This window comes from Tachyglossus aculeatus, chromosome 5, assembly GCF_015852505.1.
Source record: "Tachyglossus aculeatus isolate mTacAcu1 chromosome 5, mTacAcu1.pri, whole genome shotgun sequence".
In the NCBI taxonomy this organism is placed as follows: Eukaryota; Metazoa; Chordata; class Mammalia; order Monotremata; family Tachyglossidae; genus Tachyglossus; species Tachyglossus aculeatus.
Genome location: NC_052070.1, coordinates 25724599 through 25748696, shown reverse-complemented (window position 1 = coordinate 25748696; position 24098 = coordinate 25724599). Strand labels below are relative to the sequence as shown.

Here is a 24098-nt window from a genome sequence, read left to right as displayed (position 1 = left end):
CTGAGCACTTGCTGGGTGCAGATCACTGTACTAAGCTCTTGAAAGAGTACAATATAACAATAAACAGACACATTCGCTGCCCACCATGATCTTACAGTCGAAAGGACAAGCTTACAATCCAGGGTTTACAGTTTTATTCCTGAGCCCATTGGCATTCAGTTTCCTGTGCCCCACCGAAATCCGCCAATTACAAGTCCCCCCTTCTAAACCCTACTGAAGGCTCATCTCCTCCAAGAGACCTTCCCAGACTAAGACCCCGTTTTCCTCAGCTCCCCCCATCCACATCACCGTGACTTCTTCCCTTTACTCCATTCCCCTCTCCCTGCCCCACAAAACTTGTGTATATATGTACATATTGATAATGCTATTTATTTATATTGATGCCTCTTTACTTGTTTTGGTGTCTGCCTCCCCCCCCACCCCTTCTAGACTGTAAGCCCGGTGTGGGTAGGGATTGTCTCTCTTTATTGCTGAATTGTACTTTCCAAGCTCATAGTACAGTGCTCTGCACACAGTGAGCGCTCAATTAAATATGATTGAATAAATGAACAAATGGATGGTAGCCACCTGGCTGGTGGGAGCAGAGAGCAAGATCTATTCAACAGTATGAATCTCCTTCCTGCTGGGGGCCAGGATTTGAACCTGACAATCTCAGAGCGCCTGTCAGTTGGCAGGGAAGGGAGCAGTCTGCTTTGATCTGGATCATGCTGTGTTGCACAGCACAGAGAAACTGGAGTGAGGAGTCTTAGAGATACTGGGGAGGTTGAGGGGGAGTCTACGTAAAGTTGTCTGAGCCTGAAATGCTCCTGAAGACTTGAAAGCAGACCAGGGTCATGGAACTGAGCTTCAGAATCACCTGTGGGGCCTTCTACCTTGGCGTCAGGGGTCTCCTAGGATGCAGACTCATATCATACCCTTATATGTGCCTCAGTTCAAACAAATTCAAACACAAACTCAAGACACTCTAACAGAATTCACCAGCCAGGTCAGAGTGAAGAAGCAACAAGTTCATGCTTAGTTAGCAACCAGATTCCACCGCCTTGTGACTCATCCTCCACCTTCACCTCTCTCAAATAGGAACCAGGTGTTACAAGACAACTTGACTTTAAATGCTTTTAATCTGGTGTAATGATCTAGTTCACCGAGCTGAGTGGCCCAAAGAAGGAAAAAATACTACTTTTAATCTGCTAGTCCTCAAATGGCATTTTTGCTTTGGTCTATTTCTCATGTCTCTTGAAATCCCTTGGAGTTAATATCTTGCACTGCAGCAGCACAAATTTAAACCAACGAACAGATCGGAAAGTCAAAAATGAGGTTAGAACAAAAAGGGTCTGTGTTAAAAGCTGAAAACATGAACCGCTAAACAGATGCCTTCTGATAATTCAAAATGGGATCAGAGCTTGTTAGTACAATCTTCCTCTCCGGACTTTGATATTACTGTTTTCGGTTCAGTGAAGATTTCAAAATTAAGCATCTCAGGGAAAATGATTGTTTTTCCCAGTTCAGCCCTTGGATATCCTGGAAAAAGATACACCCTCCTAAATGAAGAGGAGAAGTCTGGAAAGATGATCTTTGTTTACCTTTCCACCTCCCTAATCTCTTGTTTAACACTCCTCTAAAATATAGTTTACAGATGATTGCTTTTTGATATTTGAACCATAAATGAATAAATCTATTCTTAAGACATTTTTCATTTTGCCAGGACTCCCTTTGGAAGCTTTTAGTGGAAAGAAAATGAAGGGGAACTGTTATTGTTATATTTCCCCAGAATCGTACAGGGAAGAGAAAGTAAAAATTCTTGTCCAGGAAGAGTTGAAAGGCTACTTTTCTGGTTTGGGGCATCCATCATTAATGAAAAGTCACCGCGCTGTAAATAATTCTATTCTGCACTCGGCTCTCTAGAGATTCCCAGTTATTAAAAGGGTCTAAGCTTTGGATGACATGCAGCGTCTCGCAAAGATTCAAGCAGATGAAATGAAAAAATGGGAGTGAATGGTTGTTCTGTGCATAAGGTTTTTATCTTGGAAGCAGCATGGCTCAGTGGAAAGAGCACAGTCTTGGGAGGCAGAGGTCATGGGTTCGAATCCCCACTCTGCCAAGTGTCAGCTGTGTGACTTTGGACAAGTCACTTAACTTCTCTGTGCCTTAGTTACCTCATCTGTAAAATGGGGACTAATACTGTGAGCCCCATATGGGACAACCTGATCACCTTATATCCTCCTCAACACTTAGAACAGTACATAGTAAGCGCTTAACAAATGCCATTATTATTATTATTATCTCAAGAGTCCTGAGTGCAATGTCAGAGGGGTTTGGCTCACCAAAGAAAAGGAGTTGAAAACTAACTTGAGCTCCCTGGAAATAACAATATTTGGAATGTAGCTGATTCAAATCCGAATGTCTCAACAGCTCTGATACTGTAGTTTAAATACCATCATTATTTAAAGAAAACAGATCTCCTATTAAACTGGTGCAGCTCAACAACAATCTCCTCCCCACTCCACACCCATGCCATCGAGACTCCCATCGCCCCCTTCTCCAACCCCAGAAGGACTCCCACTCCTGAAGTGTGTTTTAACTTCTAGAATATTTGGAAGCCACAACTGTGGCTCTCACGTTTTGATAACTGGACCTAAGATCCCACTCCCCAAACTCCAGTGCCCGATGATCCTTGTTATGTTAATTGTCATCCTTGTCATTCAAATTCTTTATTTCCATGTTTCCTCAGGTGTTTGCCATCACCCCCTTCCTCACCCTTCATTCTTAGCTCATGAGCTCCTTAGGGTCTTGAGATTACTTGGGTAGGGACCGTCTCTAGGTGTTGCCAACTTGTATTTCCCAAGCGCTTAGTACAGTGCTCTGCACACAGTTAGCGCTCAATAAATACGATTGATTGATTGATTGATTGAATAAATACGATTGAATGGATGAATGAATGAATTACTTCTATATTTAATCAACCTATTAGTTTTCCAGTGCTTAGCTCAATAGCAACATGTATACCAACTCTGCCATATTGTATTCTTCCAAGTGTTCAGGATAGTGCTCTGCCCACAGTAAATGGTCAATAAATATGATTGATTGATTGAATGCTTTTCACAAAATAAGCAGTTGATAAATACTATTAGTTCTATGACTTCTATCTACTTTCAAGTGTATCCTGAATGAATTTCTGGGCTTTGAGCTGCTGGAACCCCATTAATGAGAAAGGCATTAAGCGCACAGAAATTACTCAGTTTGTATGCATTTACCTAACCCAGAAAAACTTCAATTCTCCTCCAATAATGATAGTTATAATAATTGTGGTATTTGTTAAGGGCTTACTTTGTGCCAGGCACTGTTCTAAGCACCTGGGTGGATACAAGCAAACCAGTTCCTCTCCCACATGGGGCTCCTAGTCTCGATTCCCATTTTACAGATGAGTTGGCTGAGGCAAGTGAAGTGACTTGCTCAAGGTCACACAGCAAACGAGTGGTGGAGCCAGAATTAGAACCCATGACCGTCTGACTCTCAGGCCTGTGCTCTAACCACTACGCCACGCTGCTTCTCTAAGAGGATTGGTCTCTTCTCCCAGAAGCCTACCCTGTCTAAGTCCTCCTTTCCTTTTCTCCCTCTTCCTTCTGTGTCGCCCTGATTTCTCCCTTTATTCATCCCCCGGGGCCCAACATCACAGCGCTCGGGTGCGTATTTGTAATTTGTTTATTAATTCATTTATATTAATGTCTATCTCTCCCACTAGACTATAATCTCACTGTGGGTAGGGAATGTGTGTATTGTTATGTTGTACTCTCCCAAGGGCTTAGCATAATGCTTTGCACACATTAAGCACTCAATGAATACGAATGAATGAATGAATGAATGGCCTCTGGAGCCAGCATTACCGAAGATAATAATAATAATAATAATGTTATTTTTTAAGCACTTACTATGTGCCAGTCACTGTTCTAAGTGCTGGGGTAGTATCAAGGTAATCAGGCTGCCCTATATGGGCCTCACTGTTTTAATCCCCATTTTACAGATGAGGTAACTGAGGCACAGAGAAGTGAAGTGAGTTGCCCAAAGTCACACGGCAGACAAGTGGCGGGGCCGGGATCAGAACCCACACCTTCTGACTTGGATTTATACCCTTCATTTACTCCACCTTCAGTCCCAAAGAACTTTTGTATATATCTGTACTTTATTTTAATGCCTGTCTCCCTTCTAGACTGTGAGCTCCTTGAGGTCAGGGAGCATATCTACCAAATCTATTACACTGTACTATCCCTAAGTGCTTCGTACAGTGTTCTGCACAGAATAAATGCTCAATAAGTAAGATAGATTGATCAATCTTATAATTTTCCACTTATGTTAGCTCGGCTAAAACAAATTTGACTAACGCTGTAGGAAAATAACAGAGAGGCATTAATAGCCACAGTTCCAGTTACAATATAAAATTAGTAATTTAAGCATTCATTTTCCACAGACTAGACTGTCTAATTATGAGAAACTAATCTGTATAATTACTGTATGAAAGTCTCTATTCTGAAACAATGGCAGTGTAATAAGCATGAATAAAGAGTTCTATATGCAAACTAGGTAATCATACAGAATTTCACTTTCTTGGCATGAATATCTAGCTTGAGTTTCTAAATAACATATTAGGGACTTTTAATATGTACATAATGATTTATGGTTGACTTTTTTACAATGACTAGCTTAAAACTGACTTCTACTTCACTGCACACGTTGGTTAAAGTTTGATTTTTTTTGTCATTTTAAAAACACACTGCTGGAAAGATCTAAAAATGAGAAAATGCAATGGAGGGGAAGGCTTTTGCTTAAGACAGCATTCAGGAAGTTTAATTTATTTAAAAAATTAGTATTCATGTGTTGTCCCTGTTCCAGACCCTAAACAGAGTCACTTAGCCAAGAGGGCTACAAAATACAATTTAACTGGGAATAAAACCTGGAGATTTAACCATAAAATTGCATTAACTGTTGATATTTGATTTGATGATTCATGGCGTCTTTTCAGGGCCATTCTATGATTCCTTCAATCATAACTGGTGTTCAAAATGATTGGGTAATAATAATAATGGCATTTATTAAGCACTTACTATGTGCAAAGCCCTGCTCTAAGCACTGGGGAGGTTACAAGGTGATGAGGTTGTCCCACGGGGGGCTCACGGTCTTAATCCCCATTTTACAGAAGCGGTAACTGAGGCACAGAGAAGTTAAGTGACTTGCCCAAAGTCACACAACTGACAATTGGCGGAAGAGGGATTCGAACCCCTGACCTCTGACTCCAAAGCCGGTGCTCTTTCCACTGAGCCACGCTGCTTCCCAGACTGAGCCCCTTCCCTCCTCTTCCCCTCGTCCCCCTCTCCATCCCCACATCTTACCTCCTTCCCTTCCCCACAGCACCTGTATATATGTATATAAGTTTGTACATGTTTATTACTCTATTTATTTATCTTACTTGTACATATCTATTCTATTTATTTTATTTTGTTAGTATGTTTGGTTTTGTTCTCTGTCTCCCCCTTCTAGACTGTGAGCCCGCTGTTGGGTAGGGACTGTCTCTATGTGTTGCCGACTTGTACTTCCCAAGCGCTTAGTACAGTGCTCTGCACACAGTAAGCACTCAATAAATACGATTGATTGATTGATTGAAAGTGTGGAAGTGGTGGGAGTAAACATCCTGATCAGAATATCAGGTTGTTTGTTTATCAACACTAACTTGACAGCCAGGTAATGAGTTGGAATCACACATCCCTGGCAGCTGACAAGTAGCTCCTAAAACTGTTTCTAATGGGCCCCCGTGATTTTACCTGTCTTCAGTCTTAAGTCTCGTGATTGTGAAGATAGTCAGTCTGGCACATTTCTTTTCACACTGACCCACCTGTATTCTCTTAATGATGAGTGTCATATACCAACCGGACAACACGGAATTGCAGTAACAGCAGGCTCTCGGATGCCTGCTGAATTTTCCTGTGAAAGCAGGGAGGCACACAGATGTAGGCTAGTGTGCACTCTGACCCAAGAAAACTAGAACAGCCTTCTGCACAAACTTCGAAGAGAACGACTGACCCAACTGGTGTTTAGTGGCATCCATTCAATCACTCAATCAGTCATATTTATTGAGAGCTTATCGTGTGCAGAGCATCGTACTAAGTGCTTGAAGAGTAATAATAATAATAATAATGATAATGGTATTTGTTAAGTGCTTACTATGTGCAAAGCACTGTTCTAAGCACTGGGGAGGTTACAAGATGATCAGGTTGTCCCACGGGGGGCTCACAATTTTAATCCCCATTTTACAGATGAGGTAACTGAGGCACAGGGAAGTTAAGTGACTTGCCCAAAGTCACACAGCTGACAGCTGGCGGAGCCAGAATTTGAACCCATGACCTCTGACTCCAAAGCCCAGGATCTTTCTACTGAGCCATGCTGCTTCTTCTACTGAGCCACGCTACAACATAACAACATAGACACATTCCCTGCCCACAACAGGCATGCAAACTTATTAACTATTCTAGTGAATAAAGCATCAGTGAAAAGCTGTCAGTCACAATAAAATGTACTGAAAGCAGCTGTGGCTTTGCCAGAACAATTGCTCTGCTTCTGGTTCACTGATTTATTCAATCGTTTTTATTGAGCGCTTTATCCCTCACCTATCCATTTGTGTTTGTTTTCCCAAGTCCCTGGCACATTTGGGAGTGGATTTAGGGCTTCTTTGTCTGTGGGTCAATTTTCCACCTAGAACAGGGAAGGCAATAGAAGCTTTGACTTGTTCCCCACTCCTCCAAGGCCGCCATCTGGGAGCACCTACTCCTGTCAGAGCTGGTTAGACCTCATTCAGGGCTAGAATTGCACCCCCTTTCCACCTCTCCCCACCACTTCCATCTTGGATGAGGAAACTGGGTGGACTAATGGAAAGAGCACAGGACTGGAAGACAGGAGACCTGGGTTCTAATCCTGGCTTCCCTTCAAGGCCCTGCTGAGAGCTCACCTCCTTCACGAGGCCTTCCCAGACTGAGCCCCTTCCTTCCTCTCCCCCTCGTCCCCCTTTCCATCCCCCCATCTTACCTCCTTCCCTTCCCCATAGCACCTGTATATATGTATATATGTTTGTACATATTTATTACTCTATTTATTTATTTATTTATTGTACTTGTACATATCTATTCTATTTATTTTATTTTGTTAGTTTGTTTGGTTTTGTTCTCTGTCTCCCCCTTTTAGACTGTGAGCCCAATGTTGGGTAGGGACTGTCTCTATATGTTGCCAATTTGTACTTCCCAAGCGCTTAGTACAGTGCTCTGCACATAGTAAGCGCTCAATAAATATGATTGATTGATTGATTGATTCATCACTTGTCTAAGCGGTGACCTGAGATAAGTCACTTAACTTCTCTGTGCTTGTTTACTCATCGTAAAATGGGGATTGAATGTGCCCACCCCTAGCTTCACAGTAACTATGGATTTCGTTGTATTTATTTATATTATTGCCTGTCTGTCCTCCTACCTCCAACCCAGATTGTAAGCTTGTTGTGGGAAGGGAATGTGTCTATTATATTGTTCATTCATTCAATCGTATTTATTGAGCGCTTACTGTGTGCAGAGCACTGTACTAATCACTTGGGAAGTACAAGTCAGCAACATATTCTTGTTCTGCACTCTCCCAGTAATAATGATAACGATGGCATTTGTTAAGTGCTTACTATATGTCAAGCACTGCTCTAAGCTCTGAGGTGGATACAAGGTAATCAGGCTGTCCCACTTGGGGCTCGCAGTCTTAATCCCCATTTTACAGATGAGGTAACTGAGGCACAGAGAAGTTAAATGACCTGCCCAAAGTCACACAGCTGACAAGTGGCAGAACCAGGATTAGAACCCATGACCTCTGACTCCAAAGCCCATGCTCTTTCTACTGAGCCATGCTTACTGTATGCAGAGCACTGTACTAATCATTGGGAAGTACAAGGCAGCAACATATTCTTGTTCTGCGCTCTCCCAATAATAATGATAATGATGGTATTTGTAAAGTGCTTACTATGTGCCAAGCACTGTTCTAAGCTCTGGGATAGATACAAGGTAAGCAGGTTGTCCCACACGGGGCTTGCAGTCTTAATCCCCATTTTACAGATGAGGGAACTGAGGCACAGAGAAGTTAAATGACTTGCCCAAAGTCACACAGCTGACAAGTGGCAGAGCCAGGATTAGAACCCATGACCTCTGACTCCCAAGCCTGGGCTCTTTCCATTAAGCCTTGCTGCTTCTCACGAGCGCTTCTCCCAAGTGCTTAGTACAGTGCCCTGCACACAAGAAGTGCTCAGTAAATACGATTGATTGACTGATTCTCTCTCCCCTTAGACTAGGAGCCCTAAATGGGACAAATCCTGTGTTTCATCTGACTGTACTATATGATAATCATGGTACTTGTTAAGCGCTTCTATGTGAAAAGCACAGATCCGAGTGCTGGGGTAGATAAAAATCAATCAGGTTGGATGTAGTTCCTGTCCCACATGGGGTTCACGGTCTTAATCACCATTTTACAGATGAGGCAACTGGGGCCCAGAGACACTGTGAGATGCCCAAGGTCACACAGCAGATATGTAGCAGAGCCAGGATTAGAACCCAGGTCCTTCTGACTCTCAGGTTCATTCTCTACCCACTAAGCCGTGCTTCTTCTCTCTGTCTCCCCCTTCTCCCCCTTTTAGACTGTGAGCCCACTGTTGGGCAGGGACTGTCTCTATGTGATGCCAATTTGTACTTCCCAAGCGCTTAGTACAGTGCTCTGCACATAGTAAGCGCTCAATAAATACGATTGATTGATTGATTGATTGATTGTCTAATGGGCAGGGAACGTGTCTACTAACTCTGTCATGTTGTCGTAATGTCCCGAGTACTTAATATAGTGCTCTGCACACAGAACGCACTCAATAAATATGATTGATTGATTACCCCGGCACGTAGCACTGGCACATAGTAAGCACTTAAATGAAATTGGAATTATTAATTGTAATTGTTATAATGATATTCTTATTCATATATTATAGCACATGATAATGATGCTGCTGCTGTTGATGATGATGATGATAATGATAATAAAAATAATAATAGGCCATTTCATTCTATGAATGGTTCATTTGTCTCCCTGGAGAATAAGGAATGTATTGTTGTCAAAAATTATTTGTCTTATGCAAATGGTTAAATAGCTCCAGTCATCAGTGACTAAATCTTATTGAGATTCGAAAAAAATTGAGGGTAGTATAAATACAGATTGATTTGAAACATGAACTAGAATCCCCATTCCTGAGCAGAGCTCCTAAATTATCCAGTCTCCTAACAATTTTGTTGGTTTGCCCAATGCATTTGATGTATTTCGAGGTGATTGTTAAACGTCACCTAGGGATAACTGGTAGCTCTTGCTCTGTTATAATTACAAGTTCTTACTAAAGCCAGAACGTATTGGAGGGGAAAAAAGGTTCCCATATATAGATAAAAATAAGATAGTTTAGGAATAGTAAGTGGATGGCCTACATTTTACTGTAAGCTATTCCAATTTTCATGTTATTCTATGTTTCTGTTACACTGGTGCCTTTCATATCAATTGCATAAACCTGCTTCCCTGTTCCATTGAATTTAGAGATCTATCTAGCCTAAGTGGAAATAAAATCTAATCGCATTCTCTGCTCCGTGTGGGTGTAGGGAAGTAGCAGCCCATTTGGTTGACAATATGGCTGCTCAAATAAAATTTAGTTACGCGCAGCTGGATATCACATTTACTATCTGGAAGATTACCACATCCGTGCCAAACTTCAATAGGCTGGCAACTATTTGAGAGCCATAGATACCAAACTCCAGCTGAGCACTCTTCTTTATTGAGAACTAATGTGCTACCTTGACCAAGGCTTGGGAAAGGTTGTAGTCTCTGCTCTAGGAATGTAGAAATAAGGTGACCTGTTGTCCTACCTGTCAAAAAAAATGTGCTACTTTTGAATATAACAAGTTTAAATGTGGAATCTTTTGTGTTGGTATTTTCTAAAGTCTGAGTTGCTAAGGGATGTGCTACTTTTGAATATAGCAAGCTTAAATGTGAAATCTTTTGTGTTAGTATTTTCTAAAGTCTGAGTTGCTAAGGACTTCATTTTCCGATTCAGTATACAATCCATAAGTAAAAAGTGCTTCTTACAAATATTCTTTTCTATAACATCTGTGTTACAACTTTTTTCTTCCATAGGACTGTCGGCCAAATCTATCTTATCTTTGCAGGTTGTTTCGATTTTTGGCTGGTTTTATTATGATATCATTGGAACATTTTCAGGCCTATAAGGAGATTTGAAATGATGCAATAACCAAACAAACAGAAAAACCCCCAAAACTACCTTACCTAATTTATTAGGCTCTGAGTCTAGTACAGTGCTCTGTACACAGTAAGAGCTCAATAAATATGATTGAATGAATGAATGGGTATATTGTAGTGATAATGATAGTAATAATAATGATAGTAATGATCATTCCTTCCTCTGCCCCTCGTCTCCCTCTCCATCCCCCCATCTTACCTCCTTCCCTTCCCCACAGCACCTGTATATATGTATATATGTTTGTACATATTTATTACTCTATTTATTTATTTATTCTACTTGTACATATCTATTCTATTTATTTTATTTTGTTAGTATGTTTGGTTTTGTTCTCTGTCTCCCCCTTTTAGACTGTGAGCCCACTGTTGGGTAGGGACTGTCTTTATATGTTGCCAATTTGTACTTCCCAAGTGCTTAGTACAGTGCTCTGCACATAGTAAGCGCTCAATAAATACGATTGATGATTGATGACAATGATGGCATTTCTTAAGCACTTACTATATGCTAAGCACTGTTCTAATTGTGGTATTTGTTCAATCATTAATTAATTATTTAATTCATTCAAGTGCTTATTCCTCCCCAGCACTTAGAACAGTGCTTTGCACATAGTAATCGCTTAATAAATGCCATTATTATTATTACAGTACAACAATAAACAGACACATTTCTTGCCCACAATGGGTTTGCAGTCTAGAGGGCAGGAAACAGACATATAGATAAATAAATTACAGATATATACATAAGTTCTGTGGGGCTGGGAGAGGGGAAAAACAAAGGGAGAACATCAGGATGATGCAGAAGGGAGTGGAAGAAGAGGAAAAGGAGGGCTAAGGCCTCTTGGAGAAAATATGCCTTCAATAAGGCTTTGATGGTGGGGAGAATATTGTCTGTCGGATTTGAGGAGGGAGGGAGTTCCAGGCTGGAGGCAGGTTGTGGGCGAGGGATGGGTAGTGAGATAGATAAGATCGAGGCACAGTCTAACTCGCCTCCAAACCCTCGCCTGCGTCCTGCCTCTGGCCTGGAATGCCTTCCCCCTGCTCAAATCTGACAGACAATTACTCTCTCTGCTTGCTCAGTGCTTACTATGTGCCAGGCACTGTACTAAGCACTGGGGCGGAGACAAGAAAATTGGTTTGAACGCAGTCCCTGTCTTGCATGAGGCTCACAGTCTCAATGACCATTTTACTGATGAGGTAACAGAGGCACAGAGAAGTTAAGTGACTTGCCCAAGGCCACACGGCAGGCAAGTGGCATAGTCAGGATTAGAACCCATGATCTTCCTACTCCCAGGCCTATGCTCTATCCACTATGCCACAAAATAAATTATATGGGAGGAGGAGGAAGGAAGAGAAAGAAAGCCCCTTCCTTCCTCTCCCCCTCGTCCCTCTCTCCATCCCCCCCATCTTCCTTCCTTCTCTTCCCCACAGCACCTGTATATATGTATATATGGTTGTACATATTTATTACTCTATTTATTTATTTATTTATTTTACTTGTACATATCTATTCTATTTATTTTATTTTGTTAGTGTGTTTGGTTTTGTTCTCTGTCTCCCCCTTTTAGACTGTGAGCCTACTGTTGGGTAGGGACTGTCTCTATATGTTGCCAATTTGTACTTCCCAAGCGCTTAGTACAGTGCTCTGCACATAGTAAGTGCTCAGTAAATACGATTGATGATGAAAGAAGGCAGAAGGAATATGAAATGATGGAATTCCACATTGTGAACTATAAAATCTGACCAATTCATTAATTAGTTTAGCATGCATAGATAATATCAATCAATCAATGACATTCTTTGAGCATTTATTGTGTGCAGAACACTGTACTAAACACTTGGAGAGTCGGTAGGCCCATTCCCCACCCACAAAGAGCTTACAGTCTAAAGGGGTGGACAGGCAACAATACAATTAAATAATTTACAGATATGTATGTAAGTGCTGTGGGGCTGAGAGTGGGGTGACTATCAAGTGATTAAAGGGTACAGATCCAAATGCCTAGTCAATGCAGGAAGTAGGGGGTATGAGGGTTTAGTCAGGGAAGGCTTCCTGGAAGAGTTGTACTTGGCTTTGGGTGGGGAATGTGTCGACCCACTCTGCTATATGGTACATTCCCAACCACTTAGTACAGTGTTCTGCACATGATAAGTGCTCATTAGTATGATTGATTGACTGATGTAATTTCAGTAGGGCTTCAAGGGAGGGGTTAGTGGTGACCTGTTGGCTATGAAGGGTGAGGTAGTTATAGGCCACAGGAAGGACAAGGTAAATGGGTCAGCTGTGCTATTGATGAGAGCGACGTACAGTGAGTAGTTCAAAATTGGAAGACTGAAGTGTATGGGATGGATTGTAGGAGGAAATCAGGAAAAGAAGGTCTGTACAACGTACTAAGTGCTTCATTCATTCATTCATTCATTCAATCATATTTATTGAGCATTTACTGTGTGCAGAAAACTGTACTAAGTGCTTGGAAAGTACAATTTGGCAGCAGACACAGTCCCTACCCAACAATGGGCTCACAGTCTAGAAGGGAAGGCAGACAACAAAGCAAAAGAAGTAGACATGTGATGATACCATCAAAATAGATAAATAGAATTATAGATATATACACATCATTAATAAAATAAATGGAATAATAAATATATAGAAATATACACAAGTGCTATGGGGAGGGGAAGGGGGTAGGGCAGAGGGAGGGAGTGGGGGTGATGGGGAGGGGAGAAGGAGCAGAGGAAAAGCGGGGGCTTAGTCTGGGAAGGCCTCCTGGAGGAAGTGAGCTCTTAGTAAGGCTTTGAAGGGAAGAAGAGAGCTAGTTTGGTGGATGTGTGGAGGGAGGACATTCCAGGACAGAGGTAGAACATGGGCCAGGAGTCAATGGCGGGACAGGTGAGAACAAGGCCCATTGAGGAGGTTAGCGGCAGAGGAGCGGAGTGTGCGGGCTGGGCTGGAGAAGGAGAAAAGGGAGGTGAGGTAGGAGGGGTCGAGGTGATGGACAGCCTCGAAGCCAAGAGTGAGGAGTTTTTTCTTGATTCGTACGTTGACAGGCAGCCGCTGGAGATTTTTGAGGAGGGAGTGACATGCCCAGAGCGTTTCTGTACAAAGATGATCTGGGCAGCACAGAGAAGTACAGGCTGAAGCGGGGAGAGACAGGAGGATGGGAGATCAGGAAGGAGGCTGATGCAGTAATCCAGTCTGGATAGGATGAGAGACTGAACCAACAAGGTTTGGATGGAGAGGAAAGGGTGGATCTTGGCAATGTTGTGGAGGTGAGACTGGCAGATTTTGGTGAAGCGTTGAATGTGTGGGGTGAATGAGAGAGCGGAGTCAGGGATGACATCAAGGTTGCGGGCTTGTGAGACAGGAAAGATGATAGTGCCATCCACAGTGACGGGAAAGTCAGGAAGAGGACAGGGTTTGAGAGGGAAGATAAGGAGCTCAGTCTTGGACATGATGAGTTTTTGGTGGTGGGCAGAAATCCAGATGATGTCCTGAAGGCAGGAGGAGATGCGAGCCTGGCGGGAGGGAGAGAGAACAGGCGAGGAGATGTAAATTTGGGTGTCATCTGCGTAGAGATGATAGTTGAAGCTGTGGGAGTGAATGAGTTCATCAAGGGAGCGAGTATAGATAGAGAACAGAACGGGACTAAAAACTGACCCTTGAGGAACCCCTACAGTAAGGGGATGGAAGGGGGAGGAGGAGCCCACGAAGGAGACTGAGAATGAACGGCCAGAGAGATAAGAGAACCACGAGAGGACAGTGTCCGTGAAGCCAAGGTTGGATAACGTGTTGAGTATTGGAACCACCGTGATCTTTGACACCCTGCCACTGGACCGCCAGCCATGCTGACTCCCTGGGAATCCACAACAACCCTCATCCACAAAACTGCAGAGAATACAATCTGTTTCTTTTCAATAAGAGAAACAGCATGGCTCAGTGGAAAGAGCCCGGGCTTTGGAGTCAGGGGTCATGGGTTCAAATCCCGACTCCGCCACCTGTCAGCTGTGTGACTGTGGGCAAGTCACTTAACTTCTCTTGGCCTCAGTTACCTCATCTGTAAAATGGGGATTAAGACTGCGAGCCCCCCATGGGACAACATGATCACCTTGTAACCTCCCCAGCGCTTAGAACAGTGCTTTGCACATAGTAAGCACTTAATAAATGCCATTATTATTAGTATTATTATTATTAATACAACTCATTCTGACTCCCACCACCCTGGCAGGAAATAGAATATCAGCCACAGCATAAGGCTAGTCAGTCAGTCAGTTGTATTTATTGAATGTTTATTCTGTGCTGACCCCTGTACTAAGTGCTTGGGAGAGTACAGCATAACAATGAACAGACACATTCCCCACCCGCAACAAACTTACAGTCTAGAGCCCTCCTTAAGACCTCAGGAAGACTCCTAGCTGCCAAAGTGGTTTCTTTGGCTATGAGTATGCATGGACTTTGAGCCACATAAAGTCTGAAATTCTACTCCTCTAGTCACAGCACCCACCCAGTTTTTGTTTTTATTTTGTGTATTTGTCTTTGTTTTTATGTTGCTTTGTGTGCCTACCAACTCTGTTATTTTGTACTCTCCCAAGCTCTTAGTTCAATGCCCTGCACACAGTAAGCACTCAGTAAATTATTGATTGACTGACTGATGGATGGCTTTAATAATAATAATAATAACAGTGGCATTTGTTAAGCGCCTACTATGTGCAAAGCAGGATACAAGGTGATCAGGTTGTCCCACGTGGGGCTCACAGTCTTAATCCCCATTTTACAGATGAGGTCACTGAGGCACAGAGAAGTGAAAAGACTTGCCCAAAGCTGACAAGTGGTGGAGCTGGGATTTGAACCCATGACTTCTGACTCCTCAGCCCGGGCTCTTTCCACTGAGCCACGCTGCTTTAATGTTTTATTGCTTCACCACTCTTTAAATATGTCACATGGTCCTTCCCCAACCTCATAGTCTTAGATTATGAGTCTTCTATGGGCCTGGGACCATGTACAGTAATAATAATAATAATAATTTTGGTATCTGTTAAGCGCTTACTATGTGCAAAATACTGTTCTAAGCGCTGGAGAGGATACAAGGTGATCAGCTTGACCTATGTGGGGCTCACAGTCTTAATCCCCATTTTACAGATGAGGTAACTGAGGACCAGAGAAGTGAATTGACTTGCCCAAGGTCACACAGCTGACAAGTGGCTACGCCTGCTCTCTCAGTGCTTGACTGCAATGCTCTACACAGAGTAACTGTTCAGTAAATACTACTACTATTATTACTACTGTTGCTACTCTTGTTACTATTTCACATGACTGCTGCTGGGTCTGTCCACTTCTTGAGTGGTTCTTCAGTGAGAAAACTTAACCACTGATGATGTAGCCCCACCAAGCAGGACAAGGACTAGAAATCAGTTTTCCTAATTCCCAAAATGGCACTCTTTCCACCGGCACAACATCAGGGCTCAATGCCAACAAATAATATCCTGCTCAAATATGCTATTAGCCCAGCACAGTTGAATAGTGTGAATTGGTTGATAAAAATGAATTGGTGGTAACAATTGTATGGAATAATTGCATTACAAATAACCACTATTATTGGAAACACTAGGAAAAAGCTGTTTATACCTATGATATTAGGCAAAGTCAAGTGGACAATTGAGTGATTACCCAATAGAGAAGCAGCATGGCTCAATGGAAGGGCCACGGGGTTTGGAGTCAGAGGTCATGGGTTCAAATCCAGTTCCAACAATTGTCAGATGTGTGACTTTGGGCAAGTCACTTAACTTCTCTGGGCCTCAGTTACCTCATCTGTGAAATGGGGATTAAGACTGTGAGCCCCCTGTGGGACAACCTGATCACCTTGTAACCTCTCTAGCACTTAGAACAGTGCTTTGCACATAGTAAAAGGTTAATAAGTACCATCATTATTATTGTTATTATTACCCAGATAATTGAAGTAGAACAACAATCTAGATTAACTAGATCTTTGTGAAGCAGCATTTCATAGTGGATAGAGCTCGGGCCGTGGAATCCAGCAGGTCATGGGTCCAATCACAGCTCTGCCACTTAGTTTGCTGTGGGACCTTGGGTAAGTCCTTTCACTTCTCTGTGCCTCAGTTACCTCATCTGTAAAGTGGGGATTGAGACTGTGAGCCCCATGTGGAACAGGGACTGTGTCCAACCCGATTTGCTTGTTTCCACTCCAGTGCTTAGTACAGTGCCTGGCAGCGTGGCGCAGTGGAAAGAGCGCGGGCTTGGGAGGCAGAGGTCATGGGTTCGAATCCCACCTCCCCCACATGTCTGCTGTGTGACCTTGGGCAAGTCTCTTCACTTCTCTGTGCCTCAGTTCCCTCATCTGTAAAATGGGGATTAAGACTGTGAGCCCCACATGGGACAACCTCATCTCCTTGTGTTTCCCCCAGGGCTTAGAACAGTGCTCTGCACATAGTAAGCGCTTAATAAATACCAACATTATTATTATTATTATTATTTAACAAGTACCACAATTATTATTACTATTATTAAATACTCACGTTTTCCTCAATGCCATTTGACCAATAGCATAAGGACAATTGCACCAAGTCATTTCTGCATATTTTGGCTAGATCTAGGTTTAGATTCTTTTTTTTTTTTACTTTGGTAAAAGGAAATATAAAAAGTTGCCCGTCATACCCAAGAAGATGCACCGAGGAGTATATGTGTGACTGAAAAGGTCAATGAGGAGCAACACCATCCCGGTTATATTATGTTAGAAGCAGCGTGGCTTAGTGGAAAGAGGATGGGCTTGGGAGTCTGAGGTCGTGGGTTCTAATACCGGCTCCATCACTTGTCAGCTGTGTGACTTTGGGCAAGTCACTTAACTTCTCTGTGCCTCAGTTACCTCATCTGTAAAATGGGGATTAAGACTGCGAGCCCCACCTGTGACAACCTGATTACCTTGTATCTCTCCCAGCTCTTAGAACAGTGTTTGGCACTTAGTGACCACTGAACAAATACCACGTTTATCATGTGTACAAAAAGACTGTCCTTTGTTATGTTGGCATGTGTGATGTTTGCAGGGCTTGGAATTGTTTTTCCTTTGCCTTGTTTTATGAGGTTGCTTGCAAGACTAACAGTCAGCCTTTACATCCTGGCTGTTTCGGTGAAGGAGTTTACAATCACTTGCATGTCTTCTTATATATGTGCCTCTAGGGTGCCGTCATTTGCATGTAGCAGTTCTTGAATGACCATCTCTAAGACTTTGGATGACATTCGAAGTCTGTTGGAAGGGACTTCCTAAGGTGTAGAAGTGTATTCTAACATCAGCGTGTCTCAGTGGAAAGAGCCTGGGCTTTGGAGTCCGAGGTCGTGGGTTCGAATCCCGACTCCGCCACCTGTCTGCTGTGTGACCTTGGGCAAGTCACTTAAATTCTCTGCACCTCAATTCCCTCATCTGTAAAATGGGAATTAAGACTGTGAGCCCCACATGGGACAACTTGATCAGCCTGTATCCCCCCCCACCAAGAAGAAGCAGGAGCATGGCTCAGTAGGAAAGAGCCCGGGCTCTGGAGTCAGAGGTCATGGGTTCAAATCCCGGCTCCGCCAATTGTCAGCTGTGTGACCTTGGGCAAGTCACTTCACTTCTCTGGGCCTCAGTTCCCTCATCTGTAAAATGGGGATGAAGACTGTGAGCCCCCCGTGGGACAACCTGATCACCTTGTAACCTCCCCAGCGCTTAGAACAGTCCTGTGCACGTAGTAAGTGCTTAATAAATGCCATAAAAAACAAATGCCAACATTATTATTATTATTATTATTATTATTATTATTATTATTATTATTACTATTATTATGATGATGATCAAAACCCAAGTCTCTTGTTCCCACTTCCAGCCTTGCTGCATGAAATACATTGAACATAATTGGGCTGACTATGCATCCCTGTTTAGCTCCATTGGTGTTGGGAATGATATCGGATAGGGCACGCTCGGATCTGACCTGGTCAGCCATTCTATCATAAACCAGTCCAGAATCTTGATGCACTTTTCACGGCTGCTAAATTTGATAAGCACTGTGAGCCCCATCTCGCCACCAGCCCCTGGCCCAAAATCTGCCTCTGGCCTGGAACACTCTCTCTCCTCAAATCCAACAGACAATTACTCTTCCCCCTTCAAATCCTTATTCAAGGCACATCTCCTCCAAGAGGCCTTCCCAGACTAGGCTCCAGCTTTCCTCTTCTCCCGCTCCCGTCTGTGTCACTCTGACTTGCTCCCTTTGTCTTTCCCCTTCCCAGCCCCACAGCACTTACGTACATATCATCATCATCAATCGTATTTATTGAGCGCTTACTGTGTGCAGAGCACTGTACTAAGCGCTTGGGAAGTACAAATTGGCAACGTATAGAGACAGTCCTTACCCAACAGTGGGCTCACAGTCTAAAAGGGGGACAGAGAACAAAACAAAACATACTAACAAAATAAAAAAAATAGAATAGATATGTACAAGTAAAATAAATAGAGTAATAAATATGTACAAACATATATACATATATACATATATATATGTATATATATACATAGGGCTGGAAGTGGCAATATACATATATACATATATAAAGTACCTATCTGTACTTTATTTATTTGCACTAATATCTGTCTCCCCTCTCTGGACTGTGAGCTCGTTGTGGGCAGGGGATGTTCTGTTTATTGTTGTATTGTACTTTCCCAAGTGCTAAGTATAGTGCTCTGCACACAGTAAGCACTCAATAAATAAGACAATGAATGAACGTGGGAAATGATTACCTTGTATCTACCCCAACACTTAGTATAGTGCTTGACACATAGTAAACACTTAATACCACAATTATCATTATTACTGAGAAGCAGCATGGCTCAGTGGAAAGAGTACGGGCTTTGGAGTCAGAGGTCAGGGGTTCAAATCCCGGCTCCGCCAACTGTCAGCTGTGTGACTTCTCTGTGCCTCAGTGACCTCATCTGTAAAATGGGGATTAAGACTGTGAGCCCCCTGTGGGACAACCTGATCACCTCGTAACCTCCCCAGCACTTAGAACAGTGCTTTGCACATAGTAAGTGCTTTATAAATGCCATCATTAATTAATTACTGAAGTTATCAGGCGATTTCATAAGGTCTAATAAAAATTGTAGACATCTTTGTACTGATTCCTGCATTTTTTCTGCATCTGAAATACAGCAAAATCCTGTAGGCCAACCCCCCGCTGTGGGGACATTACTAAGAGAAATTTATAAAGTCAGAGTTTGAGCCTTTCCATTAAGACCTAAACATCAGAGGGATTAGTTTCGTTTCCTAACCTGTTACGGCTTACTGAGAATTTGGTATACTATATATTCTCCCAGTTTTACCATAAAGAGGATACTAATCACCTGATTTTCAGAAAACAATTGCTCGGCTCACAGTGTCTGAACCGTTACCCAACAGGATTCTGTTTCCAAATCTCTTCTATTTCACTGCCGACCCCCAGCCCCTAGCCCTAGCTCCTAGCCCACATCCTGCCTCTTGTCTGGAACTCTCTCCCCCTTCATATCTGACAAACCAAAACTCTCTTAACCTTCGAAGCCTTATTAAAATCGCAACTCATCGAAGAGGCTTTTCATGACTAAGACCTAATTTCCCCTACTCCCTCTCCCTTTTGTATCGCTCTTGCATTTGGATTTGTACCCTTTTTCACCCGACCCTCAGCCCCACAACACTTAAATATTCAGAATTTATGTTAGGGTTTGCTTCCATCTCTAGACTGCAAGCTACTTGTGGACAGGGAATGTATCTACCAACTCTGTTATACTGTACTCTCCCAAGCGCTTAGTCCAGTGCTCTGCACACAGTAAATGTTTAATACTATATGATTGGTTGATTGATTTATTATCCTGAGTTCATTTCAAAGTCTTTCTCCTCCTCTAGACTGTCAACTCCTTGTGGATAAGGGGTATGTCTACCAACTCTGTGGTATTGTATTCTCCCAGACATTTAGTACTGTGCTGCACACAATGAGCGCTCAATAAATTTCACTGGTTGATTGATTGACTCTTCTGACTGATTTACACAGGGCTAACATGCATTGAAATAGGTAGAACCTGTAGATTGTAAACTCCCTGTGGGCAGGGATCACATTTACTAACTCAGTTGAACTGTACTTTCCCAAGTACTTAATACAATAGTCTGCACATGTTATGCACTCAATAAATAGCATTAATGGTTTAAAAAAAAAGGTTTTGCACTAAGCCTAAGACAATTTATGTTCATTCTTCCTTTAAGGTCCATATACATTTGTCAACCAAATTCTATAAATATAGTTGTGAAGTATACTGTCAAATCCTTCCCAGTTAGCCCAATTTCAGAAATAGTTTAATGATTTTCAAGACAGACTGAAGTTGTGCCTCTTACATAGAGGCTCTTCCTGAATCCGCATGCTTAGGGCTTATTGTTTTAGCATTGCTTCTATCCAGGGCTGGAATGACTGGGCTCCTTTTTCTATCCAGGACTAGATCCTTGCTGTCTCAGGAAACCCTTTATTCCTTTAGAAAAAGGGTCCTAAGGATAGGACCATGCTTCCCGAGGACATTTTGACCACACTGTAGATTGGCACACTTACATTATGTTCCATGTGGTTGCCCAAGACCCTTTTCATCAATCAATGGTATTTAATGAGCACTTATCATGTGCAGAGTTAAAGCAAACTTAATTAAAGAAGGTTGTGTTATTATTAAATTTCCCCTTACACTACCAGTTAACAGACAATAAAACGCCCCAATTCTCTTCTGGGTGGAAATGACCCAGACAGGCCAAATAACAAGATGTATGTGAGAGGAAGCCAGAGGAACGGAACAGGATTGCATGATGCAGAAGGCAATCAGGCGATGCGTCGAAAGCATCCAAAATATAAATGTGTCTTTTGGAAAATGGACAACAGTCTCATGTTCTGGAGCACATGTTTTCCCATAAGAAAGTAAAAATATCAATCAATGGCATTTATTGAACACTTATTGGGTGCAGCACATGGTTCTAAGTACATAGTACATGAATTTCATAGATAGTATATAGCAGTTATAAATTACTGTAGCTTCATAAAAGGTGGTACGGGGGAAAGGTCAAAATAACATGGTTGTAAAGTGGATTTTGAAGTGCTTTGTACTAATCTTTTATAAATTTCTGACTATTCTGCATTCCTGAATGTAAACCAAATAGAGTTGCATCTTAGAGTCTGCTGGATGTGAACTCCTTTCAGTCACTATTTCTGTTTAATTCCATTCCCTCGGAAGTCACTTTAGAATAGCCCATATAGGTTCATCATACAGCCCGTTTGGACATATTGGTCTTTGTGAGAGTTTTCTCATTATTTGTCTTCTCCCTTCACATCCACTTATCATCCAAGTGTTGATGATGCAACAGACACTCCATTACTTTAATCATCTCTTGGATGCTGCCCAATAGAAGTCTTGTCAAATGCGGCATGAAAGACCGTGTGAGATACATCTTTTAAGCACTTTATGAGTGTTGCTATGTTCTTTCCACAATGATAATGTCTTAACATTAGCGGAAATCGCCAAAGAGTAATGCTATAAGACTTTTCCAATTCTGTCATCAGTAAGTTGCAAAATAAAATAGATAAGCTATCTCTGTCTTTTGTTTTAGATATCTGTATATTAGCATCAAGTTTGCATGGTGATTCATCTTTTTGTAAAATTGCTTTAGCATCTTTATTTCTTTGTAGGACAATATTTTTAGGTTTCTTCTCTAGCAATGGAAACTGTGATGATACTTTCTTCAAAAGAGCTGAGTTGTGATTCCATTACTATTGTTAAATGTGTAACTGAGACACACTCCACAAATCTCCTGCCTAGATTACTCATCTCATAAAGCACCTGATTCATTTGGAGTCAGTTTATGTTCATAGTGCCGATCATCTTTTAAAGATTATCTTTAAAAGCAACACCATTCACTCTTTAAAATCAACATCAGTTCCAGCCAATCACACCGTGTCCATATGATTCAAAAGTACTTAACCATATTAAAGTTCCAAAAAGCTATTTTACAGGGTACCATCTTTTTTGTAGATAGAACACAGGGCTGAGAGTAAAAAACATAATAATAATGATGGCATTTGTTGAGCGTGCCAAGCACTGTTCTAAGCACTGGGGGGGATACAAGGTAATCAGGTTGTCCCTCGTGGGGCTCACAGTTTTAAATCCCCATTTTACAGATGAGGGATCTGAGGCACAGAGAAGTTAAGTGACTTTCCCAAAGTCACACAGCTGGCAAGTGGCGGAGCCGGGATTAGAACCCATGACCCTTGACTCCAAAGCCCAGGCTCTTTCCACTGAGCCTCACTGCTTCTCTAAGCATTTTCATTGTAACCTTGGGCAAGTCATTTTTTCCCTCTATTCCTCAGTTTCCTCATCTGTAAAATGGGGATGAAAAATCTGTTCTCCCTCCACATTCTAACTCTCCCTAAGATTTTGAACTCCATGTGGGAAAAGGACTGTCTAATCTGACTGTTGGAATAACCCCAGCATTTGGTACCTGTATATATGTATATATGTTTGTATATATTTATTACTCTATTTATTTATTTTACTTGTACATATTTGTTCTATTTATTTTATTTTGTTAATATGTTTTGTTTTGTTGTCTGTGTCCCCCTTCTAGACTGTGAGCCCGCTATTGGGTAGGGACCGTCTCTATATGTTGCCAACTTGTACTTCCCAAGCGCTTAGTACAGTGCTCTGCACACAGTAAGCGCTCAATAAATATGATTGAATGAGTGAATGAATGGTACAGTGCTTGCCACATACTAAGCACGTTATAGGCAGGAAGCATTTATTATATTTATTATATTATAAATATAATATATTATATTTTATATGTATATATAATATATGTATATGTATGTACATATGTATATGTATGTTATATTGTGCCCTCCCAAGAGTTTAGTAGAGTGTTCTGCACACTGTAAGCATTCTATAAGTATGACTGATTGACTAATACTATGCACTTAAAAAAACACTATTATTAATATCCTCACTATTTTAATTCTGCCCTAACAGCCCAACCAATAAACATTACCAGTTTATGGATTTTCACATTTTTCTAGGTTTTAGAGGTACCACTAAAACTATGATAAATTATTACCAATCTATCCATTTTTCCATCCCCATGGAGACCACGTCTTTCTCAGCTGACAAGAGTAGATGGGGAGGTATGGAAAAGAGAAGCAAAGGATGACAGTTACTTCATATGAGATAATAAATTGCACTTATCAAGCGCTTACTATATGCAGCACTATAGTAAGCACCTGGGAGAGTACAACAGAATTAGCATACACGTTCCCTGCCTGTAACAGTTTACAGTCTAGACCCTTATGCGTGGCTTGTTACAGAGTCCTAAATAATTTTGGCACTTAGTGGCCTCCTTAGCGCAGTAGGCAGCGCGTCAGTCTCATAATCTGAAGGTCCTGAGTTCGAGCCTCAGAGGGGGCAGAATTTTTCTTCTAGACTGTGCGCCCACTGTCTGGTTAGGGACCATCTCTATATGTTGCCAACTTGTACTTCCCAAGCACCTAGTACAGTGCTCTGCACACAGTAAGTGCTCAATAAATCTGATTGATTGATTGATTGATAAGTGACTACTGAAAAATGGAGCCCAACGTGAACTCTTATTGAAAAAATCAGTTGCAGATCCCAACAGAGTCCATAATAAGAACTTTGGTACATTCTAGTGGTGGCTTAGTTCATTAAGCTCTGCTA

At 41.9% G+C, this 24098-nt stretch overlaps 1 non-coding gene across 1 annotated transcript; it reads left to right on the top strand.

Annotated features, from left to right (window-relative positions):
* Window positions 1–23758: 23758 nt before the first annotated feature.
* On the top strand, window positions 23759–23831 carry TRNAM-CAU. The gene has a single exon. It is a non-coding gene; the product is annotated as a tRNA-Met (tRNA).
* Window positions 23832–24098: the final 267 nt, after the last annotated feature.